At 42.8% G+C, this 14,054-nt stretch overlaps 1 protein-coding gene across 3 annotated transcripts in view; it reads left to right on the forward strand.

The window, feature by feature from the left end:
• Positions 1-14,054, forward strand: part of LOC119969459 (teashirt homolog 2) — a 631,483-nt gene that overhangs the window by 305,142 nt on the left and 312,287 nt on the right. The window lies entirely within an intron of this gene.

Below are 14,054 nucleotides of genomic sequence, written 5' to 3' on the forward strand. Positions count from 1 at the left end.
CTCCTCCTATTCTCTTTAAAGTAGTTGTTTAAATCATATTGGGAAGGTGAGTCTTTGTACATTATATTAAACTGTGCACTAGAAAAGTTCAGTGGTCAAAAGAAACAGTAGGCCCTTAACAAAAATTATTTATGTTTTCTAATTTTTAAAACCCTGGCTATCCATTCTAGCAGCAGGGACATTTATACCTGAGACCAATGCCATCATCTTGATTGAAGGTGGCTTATTGTATTTTGGATCGATTTTAAAAATATATATATATACCTGAGAAGTTTGGAACATTAGTGAAATTTTGAATAGTGCATCGAGCTGTTTATTTCTTAGTCAGCGTAATAAAACCACCCTTCTTAATGTTAAAGAAATTCAATCATGTTTCTGCTGTTTTTGATGTATATGATAATTCCAGCTATTTACAATAGCAATTGTTGAGACTTCTTGAAAGTTTCCTCAGTAGTTTGAAGGCTAACATATTACAGTACGTCTGAAATGCTGAAAATGTACTTATCAACATTTAAAATAGTTGGTGTAAAATTGCTCAAGCCAGTAGATCCAGATGAGCTGATAATGGATCAGCAGCCTGTTTTACACTGTTCCTGCATTTCTTATTATTTGACTTCAATAAGAAAGAGAATTGTGTGTAAAACAGGTTGCTGGTTAATTAGCAGCCCATGTTGTGCTTCTGGTGCTGACCGTTTCCATCCCATTATGGGTTGACTGCACCAAGTGTTTCAGAATCAGTTTAACAGCTATGGGTACAACACAAAATCTTGCACTTTTTATCTTATGTTTTTTATTACATAAATTTTCTTAATAATGATAAAGTGTGTTGCTGGGAATGGGTATATTTTTTGTGTCTTAAAATAATTCTGATGCATAGTAATGAAGCTGAGCTTTTGATTACTGAATCTGTGGTGTTTTTCAGAACACAAACCCATTCTACATTGTCCTTGGTAAACAAAAATCTATTGATAAAGTGCAAATTTGCCCGAGCTGATGTTAAAAAAATGATGGAGATAACAGTGCATTGTAAAATTTTGAAAATATTCATTTAAATTAAATTAGAATCACTTTTTCATGGATGGGCATCATCACAGGCATGGCAGCGAAATTTGGGGAGCGGCCTTGTCCAAATTTTCCTGACCTGCCCACATCAATGCCCATCACTTGTGGGACTGGAAAACCCCAGCCTTTGAAATTGTACAAGTACAGCAAACATATTTACCATTTAAAAGCAGTCTACTGTGAAAATAAATGAAATCCTTTTCACATTCAGAAGTGTATTATAGAAAGATCTGTCAGATTTTAGCGTTAAATCCTTTGATGGATGGAGCTAAATTGGCCTGATCCTTTAGAATAGAGAGCTTGACACATAAATACAATACGTTACATAGGTTATGACTTTATTTGAAACAGTCAAAATACATCCACTGTGTCCAACTTTCTATTGTGTTATATAACCTGGCTCGAGCTCACCATGTGATCCAGTAAATGTAATAAAAAGGTTTTTGCTGAAGTATTTTTAATCAAAGTGGTGAGGAACAGATTGATTCTAAGCGTAAACTTATCCAAATTTGGCCGTTTCAAGTTCTGTTGTATTCTGCCTAGTTTTAATTACGTTGGGTGAGTCACCTTGTCCTATCAATTAGAAGAGTAATATGTTCCAATGTACAGGTACACTGCATTTTGTTCCATCCTGATGTTGTGATAAATAGTGACCAAGTAACTGGCATCTGCCATTAGATTAATTGGGATCAAGGTAATATTTCAACATTATTTCTTACCTTTACAATCAGTTCTCTTGGTGATCTATAATCAATGTAGTTTGATGAAATCCCACCTGCCGCCTTGTTAGAAGTATTTATGCATTTATCTTGGTGACTATCACTAATCCAGGAGTGTAATTGTGGAGGGAGGGTTGGGGAGCAGCAGTTGTGGGGTGGCATCCAATTCCTTGTGGCTCAGAAGCGATATTCTCCAGTAACTGTTGTTGGTTGCAAGGGGCAGGGGAGTAGGTTTGGTTTGGGGAAATAGGGGACGGAGTTCGATTTGTGGTGGTAAAGTTTCAGAAAATTTCTGACTGTGTAGCAAGGGCTCATACCAGTCAGCCAAATATTAGCCACAAATTTAAAAATGTGAATTGGAAGTCATACCATGATGTTAGGCTGAGGAATGAGTATTTAATTTACTTTTAGAAATAATGAAGCAGAGAACAAAAGTCAGAGTCATGGCCTGATTAACATAATCCATGCTTACAATAAAGAAGGTGTTTGATTTTATATTTTATTCCTGAGGGAAAAATAAGCAATGTATATCCCACTAGTAGTCATTGTCGAGGATCCATGGTGCACTGAAGGGGCATTTAAAATGTAGATTCTTTCCTGATACTTGAATGTTGTGGTCACTGCAAAAAGACAGTTACATAACTATACTGGGTCAGCTATGAACAAAAGAAGATCTGCAATTGTTACCAACATCATCTTACAGCTGAAGTTACTCATATAGTTTATCATAAAGCTCATCATCTAAAAAAATGAACTCCAATCACTTTTAGTTTCGGGATACCAGAACGTAAATTTGTTGATTTAAATTTGAAGGGCCGGTTTTTGTTTCTCTGCTCCTCCAAATCTCTCCATTCAGATATGAAGAAGCAAAAGTCTTGCATTTGTATTTTATTCAAACTGACTAAATTGCACTTCATATTCTTGCATAAAATGCCAGCTAGTTCACTAATGCAGTTCAGGGTAGAGAACCTACTACCCCTACCCAGCCTTGACACTAGATTTTCACACTGTGTGGTTCGTTCTTAATAGTCTGTGAAGTGAGCTATCGAGTCTCCCATTCGAGTAAACAACTATCTCAAAACGCACTCAGCTGAAAGCATCATCAATCATTCTTGGGAGCTTTATGATAACAAGGACGGCAGTGATTCAAGCAAAGGCCCAACACCATGTTTTCAGAGCAACTAATGATGGACAATAAGAGTGAACTTACTAGAATACCATAGAGCCATAAGTCCTTGCAAAGGCATTGATGGTAGAAATCATGTTTTAGTCAAATATATGCTCACAATCTAACAACATTACAACTTGCATTTACATAATGGGAATAATCCAGCAACAGGTGAATCACGCAAGAGCCCCAAATCGCACGCTGCGCTGAGCCGATTGTAACTTGCCCAGCACGATCTGGATCTCGCCCTCGCTGGGTGAGATACAGATCTGAATGTTTAAATGAGCCAAATGACTCATTTAAATACCTGGACTCCGGATTCACCCAGAACCCTGGTGCTCAACGACCGCGCCTACGAGACCTTGCCAGGGCACTGTTTAGTTCTGGCTCACAAAAAGTGGACCAGGCAAACAGCATCTTGGGGAGGGGGGGATCTCGCGAGATGTTGGGCATCCCCTGGTGGTCGGGAACAGCGCAGGATGCAACCCTGGCACTTGGGCACATTGGCACTAACAGCTTGGCACCATGTCAATGCCACCAGACGCCCTGGAAGTGCAACACTGGCACTGCTCGGATGCCTGGGTGACGCAGCCAAGGTGCCAGGCTGGCACTGCCAGGAGTCAGACCTAGGGGGTCAATGAAGTGGGAGGGAGGGGTGCGATTGGGCTGCTGATCAAAATGGTGCTCAGACATGCGAACAACCGTTCCTGCTGGAACAGCTCGCCAGCAGGAAATCAACTAAAGTGTGGCCTGGGTGGGGAGAGACTCACCGAGGCCAAATAAAAGCAAAGTGCCATTGAATAGCGGAGTGTTTCTTCTCACTACTGCCGTCGATAAACACCCCGCTAACCATGCCCAAAAGCGGACTTTAACATTTGTCTGCTGAATCGTGCCTGGTGTTTTTAATGTAGTAGAATGCGCCACGGTGTTTCAAAGGAAATTTACCATACAGGATTTGACACCAGGCCACATTCAGAAATTTTAGATGAGCAAAAGCTTGGTCAAAGAGGTTTTAAGGAGTGTATTGAAGTAAGAAAGAATGGTGGAGAGATTTAGGGATGGAATCCCAGAGCTTGAGAGTTTGAAGCAAGTTGTCAATGATGGAGCAATTAAAATCAGTGATGCATGAGAGCAGAATTGTGAAGAGCAAAGATCTTGGTGAGTAGAGGAGATTATAAAGATGAGAATTTTAAATGTAAGGTTTTGACAGGCTGGGAGCTAATGGACCAAGAGTGATGAGTAAACTGGGCTTGATGTGAGTTAAGCTCAAGTCTTTGGGTGAGTTCAAGTTTATGCAGGATGAAAGACGGGAGGGAGGTCAAGAGAGCACTACAATCATCAAAGATGGAGGTAACAAAGAGATGAAGGAAGATGGGTTTCAGCAGCAGATGAGCTGAGGCAGGGACATTATCTGGGGATGTTAAAGAAATGGAGCAAGTGATCTTGGTGATAGTGCGGGTATATGGTTGAAAGTTTATCTAGGGGTCAAATCCTGAATTCAAGTGTGTTTCAGTCTCAGTCAATTTTCCGAGAGAAGGATGAGGTTGGTTGTTCGGAAAAGGGGCTTGTGGTGCAAACTGAAGACTGTGGCTTCAGTGTTCCCAATAATTAGTTGGAGGAAATTTCAATTCATACGGTACTGGCCAGTGGCGTGCAGAGGTCTGGTGATGCCCGGGGCAAATCTTGATTGTATGCCCCAAAGACTCAAGTATAAGGCCTAATATACTGAGAAATATTATGAGAAAGGAAAACATTTTGAATATATAAACACAGATGAAACATGAAATAAACGCTTTATTCGATTTTAATATTCGATAATAAATATAAAGGGGCTGGTTTAGCTCACAAGGCTAAATCACTGGCTTTTAAAGCAGACCAAGCAGGCCAGCAGCACGGTTCGATTCCCGTACCAGCCTCCCCGGACAGGCGCCGGAATGTGGCGACTAGGGGCTTTTCACAGTAACTTCATTGAAGCCTACTCGTGACAATAAGCGATTTTCATTTCATTTCAATCAAATTTATTAAGTTCTTTTCCCCAAATGATACCTCCTGTCACAAAACACCTGAACTACTTCACTTTTTACATCAGCTGTGAGAAATTCTTTTTCAATGCTTATTAAAGCCAGGTTGGTCAGTCGCTCCTGTGACATAGAAGACCTCAGATATGTTTTTATTAATTTCAGTTTTGAAAATGACCTTTCACAGCTTGCGACTGAAAATGCGATTGTAAGCAGTAATCTGTATGAAACACACAGCGTCGGAAAGACATCCCTCCCATACTGCAGTAAAGACTCCAGAGCATCTTTAGGATCAGGGGGAACTCTATTCCCTCCAGCTCAAAGGAGCATCACAAAATCAATAATTTTGTCATTTAACTGAATTGCAACCACATCATTGTCATAATAATTTGCAAAGTCTGAACATTCCTTTTTTAATTTCTCTCTTTCTTGTTCATCTTCAATCACTCCTGAATTCAAGTTTAGAAGAAAAGAAAATCGGTCACTGAGTCTTTGAAGACGGACACTGCGGTCTTCAATTTCAGTTTTTAATCTGTTCACAATCTCTACCATTACTCTATTAATTTCTTCTTGTGCCGTCAGTCCACTATCTCTTGCTGACTCTCCAGGCATTATTCTTCTTCTCCTTGTTCGTGCAATTGGTATTCCCCAATTTTGACAATATTCATTGGCTAAATCTATTGCATTGTGGATAATTTCGTCATTCTTCAAATTCAAGATATGAATAAGTCCTCTCAGATCACAAGAAGCTTCATGGAACCCCATTTTCGGATCCTGCAAACGTTTTGAGACTTTATCCACTGATGATAAAACTGAGTTCCAAAAATTTAATAAAGCTATAAACGGGAACTGTTGAATAGAGTTCAGTAGCGATCCTGCATCAGATTTAGTTTCCCTTGAAAATTCTCCTTCCAGCAGGTGTTGAAGGCTTGCAATAACGTTGTCACACTCTTTGTGGATTACTTGCACAGCATCATGGCTGGAACTCCATCTTGTGTCACACTGTCTTTTCACAGTCCGAGTGACAAATGATTTTAACACTTCCCAACGAGAAGTAGATGAAGAAAAAAAAGTAGAGTTTTTCTAGAATGCCAAAAAATGTAACAACAACAGGTTGCACCTCACTTGCATGGACACAGAACAAATTGAGGCTGTGGTTCTCGCAGTTCACAAACACAGATTTTGGGTTAACTTCAAGAATTTTTTGTTGAACACCTCCTCTCACTCCAGCCATAACTGCTGCGTTATCATATGCTTGACCACGACAGTCATTCATGGAAATTTTGTCTTCTTCCAATTTTTCCTGAATTTTATTTACCAGGCTGACTGCATCTTTCTTGTTGACTTGAAAAAATCCCAGAAATGTCTCCTTTATTTCTACTTTTCTGTTTTCATCAATATGAACATAACGCAGAATTTCAGAAACCTGATCTTCATGGGTAATATCTGGAGTTGAATCCAGCATTATGCTCAAATATTTTGCGTCCTTAATTTCGGAAGTTATATTTTTCTTGACAGTTTCACCAAGAAGATTGATTATTTCGTTTTGAATTCTGTTGGACAAGTAGGTGACACTTTTTGGTTTCTCTTTCCCTCTCTGCAAGTGTTTTGCTAAGATGTCATCATATTTGGCCAAAAGTCTGATTGTTGCTAGAAAGTTTCCTGTATTTTCACTGACTGTCTCCCCTGGCTCTGATAACCCAGATATTCCTTCTCCTCGATGTCCACGATAGGCCAGATTCTGTTTTGCCAGAAAGGATATAACCTCGACAATCCGTTCAGTTATAGTTTTCCATCTTTTCTTTTCTGCAGACATTTGCTGTTGAAGTTCAGCATCTATCGTAGTTGAATGATGGAGTCGAACTACAAGGTTCAGGTATTCCCTCATGTGAGCTCTATGAGAAGGGCTTTTCTCATGGTCAGGTATTGTTGGATTTAATTTTCTCCAAGTGGAGAAACCGTCTTCCTTTCCAAAGTTTGACACAGACAACAAATGCTCCTTTGAAAACAAAAAGCAAACAAAACAGTAGCATGCTTTCCGATATGGAGAGTATAACAACCATTTTCTCTCCACAATTTCTCCGTTTGTGGAAACTTTATCAAACCACTGTTTGGAAAATGATCTCCCATCCTTCTCAGCAAATGGACCACTTTTATTCTGATATCTTTCAGGGCCATGTTGTAATATTGTCATCTTCAAATGATCTGGAATCGGTTTCTTCAAACAGCCAAAATCGCTTCTTTGCAAAAATATGCAAATATCTTCTTTATTTTCTTCACATGGATCATCATCCTGACAACGAGACTGAGGAGAGAGAGTATTATGTTCTGACCGAGCTGAATCCGTATCAGAAAAATCCTTCTCTGCACCCACATCATCTTTTACTTCTCCAGGTTCTCCTACTTCTTCTTTACTTCTTTTTATCCATGCATCTAATGCCCCTCTTTGATGGGACTCTTCTTCGACTCTGGCCCTCTTTTTTTTCCTGTTCTGTGCTCCACTCGGTTGTACACGAAATACTCGTAACATTTCATTTTCTATCTCAAAAACCGTAAGACGCATGAGAAAATGGGAAGAAAATGGTAAACAATCGGTCAGTTGCAGACGGATAAACCATATTTCATTTCTTTGTTCCTTCGTATCAAATTATTTCACACTGATTCTCCACTGATAATTTTGTGCAATGTATATCATAGACTTGCAAATTAGTGGTATCTGTATTCGAATATTAGCATGTTAAGGAATAAATGTCTCCTATTCCGAGATTAAATGCCATAGCAATCCTCTGATCATCCAGGCTTCACTCTTACTACATCCCACGTAAATATTTCATTAAATATCGCCAAAAAACCTATAAAAACCGTAGTTGCACCTGTTCTAGAGCTATTCACTGACCTGAGTAGGTAAAAGAACTAATCTAGATGCACAAAAAGCTGAAGAAAAGACGAGTTATGACTCGAGGAAACGCAGGAACGAACAGCCACGTCTGCTTGTTGCTTTTGATGGTTGCACCACGTACATCATGCGCATGCGTGTGGGGGGGATGGGGAGAAGGACCATTTTCTCTAGACAGAAAGGGTACACCATGTTAAAGGAATAAAGGGCTAACAACTGCCTCTGCAGTGTGGTGAGCCTCCAAAAATTGATTTATCACCGCTGAAATTTTAAAATTACTATCTTATTTCCTTCTCTGGGGCAGCACGGTGGCCTAGTGGTTAGCACAACCGCCTCACGGAACTGAGGTCCCAGGTTCGATCCCGGCTCTGGGTCACTGTCCGTGTGGAGTTTGCACATTCTCCCCGTGTCTGCGTTGGTTTCGCCCCCACAACCCAAAAAATGTGCAGAGTAGGTGGATTGGCAACGCTAAATTGCCCCTTAATTGAAAAAAATAATTGGGTAATCTAAATTTAAAAAAAAAATTAAAAAAAAAAAAAAATTTTTTTTTTTTTTTCCTTTTCTGATTGGATGCCCCCATCCAATGGATGCCCGGGGCCAATGCACCGTCGGCCCCCCCCTCTGCACGCCACTGGTACTGGCTGTCAGACAAGATAGGGTGACAAGTTCAAGACAGTGGTGAAATCAAAAGAAATGATTGTGAGATGGAAAGGAGATTCACCAGTGTACATGTAGAAGGTGACAAGTTTTCCGATGATATCTGATAGGGACAGCATGCTTAGCAGATGAGAAATAGAAAGCGACAACGATAGATTCTGAGGGAACTCCAGATGTATTGTTGTGAAAGTGTTTTAAAAGGTTATTGCAGGTGATTCTCTGGCTATGTCTGAATAGACAAGAATAGAACCAGGTGAGTCAGGTGGATGATGGAGGAGAATCGTTGGAGGACAATGGTATGATCGGCCATATCAAAGACTGCAGACACATTGAGGAGGACGAGGAGAAATAGTTCCATTATCAATCACATAGGTTACACTTGTGACTTTGATGAGGGCTGTTTCTGAATTCTGGCAGCAGTGTAAACCTGATTGAAGGGATTTAAACTTTCAGGGAGGGATTGGCACGGATTTGGGAGACTGGGGAGTGGGGCATGGTTTGCAAAGACAACAGGGGTCAAGGGTGCTTTTTTTTGAGGAGTGAGATGATGACTGTAAATTAAATAAAGTAGGCGCAGTACCCAATGAGGTAGAACATGGCACTAAAGGTGTCTGATGGAAAAGGGTACATGCACTGGATATAATGAATAAGATGGGCTCAGAGAAAGCTTGAGGGGAGCAGGAGAATAACAAGAGAAAGATGCAAATTTCTGACATTAAAAAACAGAAAACCTCAATTTGTTCCAGAAATTCTTAACATTTGCTTCAAAATAAAACATTTATAATGTGAATTAAAAGATAAATTAATGCATTTTTCATGATTGATCCTGATATTTTTATTGCCTATTATGCATTTGTGTGATATCATTTTCAATATGTCTGGTATTAGATCTGATTGGTGTTGTTGTGCAGTTGCATTATATTTTTATCTGAAGTTAAACTTTTTTCCCAGAATACAAAATCTGTACCATGTTTAAATGAAAATGGACAATCTAATGAATGGGGGGGACAGTACATGTTGATCACATCTCACCTCCATCCAATTTTCAATGAATCTACAACACAATAAATTGCTCTTGCCATAGAATTCCCTCAGTTCAAACTTGTTTTTGAACAAACTGCACCAGACATATATGTTGAGGACATTAGTGTGGACAGTGAGCATCTGCTGGAAGTATGTAGAGTAGTAGGCAGATCCATGACATCAATCAACAAGTAATCTTCAATTGGCAGCAGTGGTTTAATTTAACATAAGAACATTCAACCATAAGAAACAGGAGCAGGAGTCGGGCATTTGGCCCCATAGCCGTTATCTCCCTTGTATCAAAAGTCTGTCTAATTGAACCTTGAATATATTCAATGACCCAGCCTACACTTTTCTCCGGGATAGTGAATTTCAAAGATTAATGACCACTGAAAGAAGAAATTCATCCTCATCTCAAATGGGAGACCTCATCGAAACAGTGTCCCCAAGTTCCAGATTCCTCCAGGAGAGGAAACATCCTCTCAGCATCTACACTGTCAGACCCCTCAGAATACTTCATGTTTCAATAAGATCATCCTTCTAAATTCCAATGAGTATAGGCCCAACCTGCTCAACCTTTCCTCATAGGACAACTACTTCATCCCAGCAATCGGCCTCGTGAACCTTCTCCGAACTGTTTCGAATGCAAAGTAAGGAAACAAAAACTAGATTTTGAAACTCGGCATTCTAAGTAATGCAGCTCTTTATTATACAGGCCTGGAAACAATGTGGTAGTATGACTAGAGGTACTATGGTACCTGGGAGTGTGAGCTGCTAATGGTGTAGAAGGCTCGCTGCCCATTGGCCCAAGTGTTGTCTTCTCATTGATCGAGAGGAAGGTAGCTTCGCCTACGAGGCGGAGTATAAGAACCCGTGTTTTCCAGCAGCCATCATTCTTTCTGTACTCAAGCTGCTGGGCACACTTCTTGTAGATTAAAGCCTTCGATTCGGACTACTCCTTCGTTTCTGTGTTCATTGATCGCGTATCAAACATATTTAGCAGCAGGAAGGTCACCATCAGTGTTATTTGAAGTGATCATCATGTTTCAGGTTCATTGCTCCTTCTTGCTATGATTGCACAAGTCTTTGGTGCTTTCTAGATATTTTTAAAGTCTACAGGGAGTGCAGTAGCATGCGATGAAGGACTTGCTTCTGACTTCAAGGCTTCTACACAAGCCAGTTTCTCTCAGAGTTGGGTGCAGTAGTAGATATTTCTCTTGGAATACTGGTGGAATGAGCCCAGGGCACACAGAGCAGGGCAAGGTACCCATAGAGATAGGATGGGTGAGACGTTATTTCAGCAATGGATCGTGATGCTATTTTCATTCAAGCCACTACAACAAATCGAAAGGTGCATACTGGATGACCATATAGCCGTTGACTGTGTTACAGTTTACAAGCACAAATAGGCAATGAGAATAGACTGAGAAATTGACTGCCTGATAAAATGTGATCCTGCAGAACACTGGTGTGTTGAAACAATGATACCACTGTTTGAAATGCTCTACAGGAGCCCTGCAGCACTTGGCAGAGCAGGTGTCCAAATATCTGGTGGTCTGCTACATGCTATACCACCTCGCCACTATGAGGGGGCAGCTCTTCACACATGCTATATGGTGAGCAGCTGAAGGGGAGAAGGAAGAGAAGAAGCAATCTAAACAACCCCTTTATACTCAGGCTGATGATGAACAACGCTCCGACTGAAACCTGTAAATGAAAACTTCAGTTCGCCATTCACCAACAGTCTCAGACGTTGACTTCCCTCTCTTTCTGTCAATTGTGGTGTCCACTTGGCCACATTGCAAAAATAAAAGGCACCACAAAATAAATAATCCCAAAGTGAATTTATATTTGGTTTATAAAATTATTTCATTATATTTATAAAAATGTCAATAATCAACATTATGCGTTCCCTTAGTGCCCATCTTGTGCGTGTCTTTGCCTGTCCTAGTGCTGACACACAGTACTGCACCGGGGCCGGGATTCTCCCCTACCCGGTGGGGTGGGGGTCCCGGCGTAGCGGAGTGGCGCCAACCACTCCGGCGTCGGGCCTCCCCAAAGGTGCGGAATTCTCCGCACCTTTGGGGGCTAGGCCTGCGCCGGAGTGGTTGGCGCCACGCCGACTGGCACCAAAACCGGCGCCAACGGCCTTTGACACTCGCCACCCGGCGTCGGGGCTGGCCGAAAAAGGACTTCGCCGGTTCGCGCATGCGCCGGTGCGTCAGCTGCCGCTGACGTCACCACCGGCGCATGCGCGGTGGAGGGGGTCTCTTCCACCTCTGCCATTTTGGAGGCCGTGGCAGCGGCGGAAGAAAAAGAGTGCCCCCACGGCACAGGCCCGCCCGCCGATCGGTGGGCCCCGATCGCAGGCCAGGCCACCATGGGGCACCCCCCCGGGATCCGATCGCCCCACGCCCCCCCCAGGGGGCCGCTCGCGCCGCCAATCCCGCCGCGACCAGAGGTAGTTGAAACCACGGCGGCGGGAGAGGCCTCTCAGCGGCGGGACTTCGGCCCATCGTGGGCCAGAGAATCGCCGCAGGGGGCACGCCGATCGGCGCGGGGGGCCCACCGATCGGCGCGGCGCGATTCCCGCCCCCGCAAATTCCCGGATGACAGAGAATTCCGGCCATGGCGGGGGGGGGGGGGATTTATGCCAGCCCGGGCGATTCTCCGACCCTGCGGGGGGTCAGGGAATTTCGCCCCGGAGCTCCAGCATGGCTGGTGGAAGGCTGCTGACTTTTAGTGGAACACACTGCAGATGGCCTTGTATAATGATGTTCAGCATCGGTCACAGCAGACTGGGCTGGCTGGAGAAGAGGGACTGGAGAACTGCCAATATTGGGAGGACAAGTACTGTCATCCTGAGAGGGGGAAAAGCCACAGCCACACCCCAGTCCTCTTAACGTGTTAGAGGACAAACTTCTGGACTGCTGTGACACTCACTGTCTCATCAATTAGAAATTCGACATCTTAATTATGCACAGTGTTATTTGAGTTGGTGACTGCGAGTGTGAGCACTAGACTTAACTGTCTTCCTGCTCTGTCACCTCTTTCTCTCTACCACTATCTGGCCAGTTTGCAGTTCATGGGAATTTGAAAGGAGAAAAGCACAAGGGTGTGAGTGATGGCTGGTGGGGATGTCGCGGGAGGGAGAAAGCCACAGGTACAAGATTATATCATCAGCACCTTGTAAATGAGAGGAGATGATGAGATGAGAAAGAAGTGGGATATGAGAAGGACAGTTAGGCATGACGGTACCATCATTATTGATGGTTTCAGCTCCACTGCTGGCCACGGTCTCAGCCATGGCTACACTAATGATGTCAAACAATGTCTCCCCCACCTGGATAGGAACATTCAACCATCTCTGTCCTCCGTCATTTATGATTTCCTCCAGCCATGTGCCATCTTGTTCTGCAAGAGAGAGGAAGTGAGTCATGAGTGTTATGCAATCTGTTTGGGGGTTGTAGCTATCATGCTTGAATAGCAGACTGCGTGTGCAAGGTGTGAGATATGGGCACGAGGCTTCCAACAGTGCTGACCATCTCAGGCTGAGGGGAGGCATACAAGTGTGAAGTATGATTAGCGATTAATGGAGATTGTTAGTAGGTCAGTGATGGGAGTGTGGTAAATTGAGCAGTGTGTGAGGCTGGTGGTGCAGTTGGTGGACTACAGAATTTGAAGATACATGGACTGACCTTGACCACTTGGGTGAGGTCATCAAACTTCTTTCTTCAATGTATCTAGGTCCTCGGGCTTAACCACTTTCAAAGAGTTTTTCTAGTGGACCCCTGGCCCCTTCTGAATAAAACACATCATTCAAAACTCTGCTCGTGTCTAAACTTGCACTAAGCCCTGTCCACCTATCACTCCTGTGCTATCTATATTAGCACCTGGTCAAGCAATATCTTGATTTTAAAATTCTCATCCTTATTTTCAAATCTCTACAGCCTTGCCCTCCCTGTCTCTGGAATATCCTTCACCCCACGACCAATCAAGATATTACGCTCCTCTAATTCTAGCCTTTTGAACACCCTAACTTTAATCGCTACACCCTAAATGGCTGCACCTTCAGTTGCTTGCCTAGGCATAAACTCTGGAATTCCTTCCATAAAACTTTCCAAGCACGATCCGCTGGCCACACAGTGTCAGAAAAACATCTCACCGTGGCGCAGCCTGGCCGCTGAAAGCTGGGAAACCCCGCTCCTGGGACCTACCCAGCTCACAACCCCGATCTCAGGAGACGTTGCAAGGTGAATCCAGCCCACAATGGGCAGGATCATTTTTTGCAAATCTGCATATTAGAGCGAGGCAGTAAGCCTTACTCTAATGTGCAGATTCCTGAGAAATCTGAGGCTTTGGGATTCAATGTCTTCATCTCGGGGAGCGCCATTTGATATTGGTCCCCACAAACTGAGACCTGACAGAACGGCACTCGTGACGATCTCCAAGGGGACCGGAGGCCCCAGTTGCATGCTCTTTGGGTTCCCCATTGTAACAAATGGGGCTAT

Source organism: Scyliorhinus canicula, chromosome 7 (assembly GCF_902713615.1).
Source record: "Scyliorhinus canicula chromosome 7, sScyCan1.1, whole genome shotgun sequence".
NCBI lineage: Eukaryota > Metazoa > Chordata > Chondrichthyes > Carcharhiniformes > Scyliorhinidae > Scyliorhinus > Scyliorhinus canicula.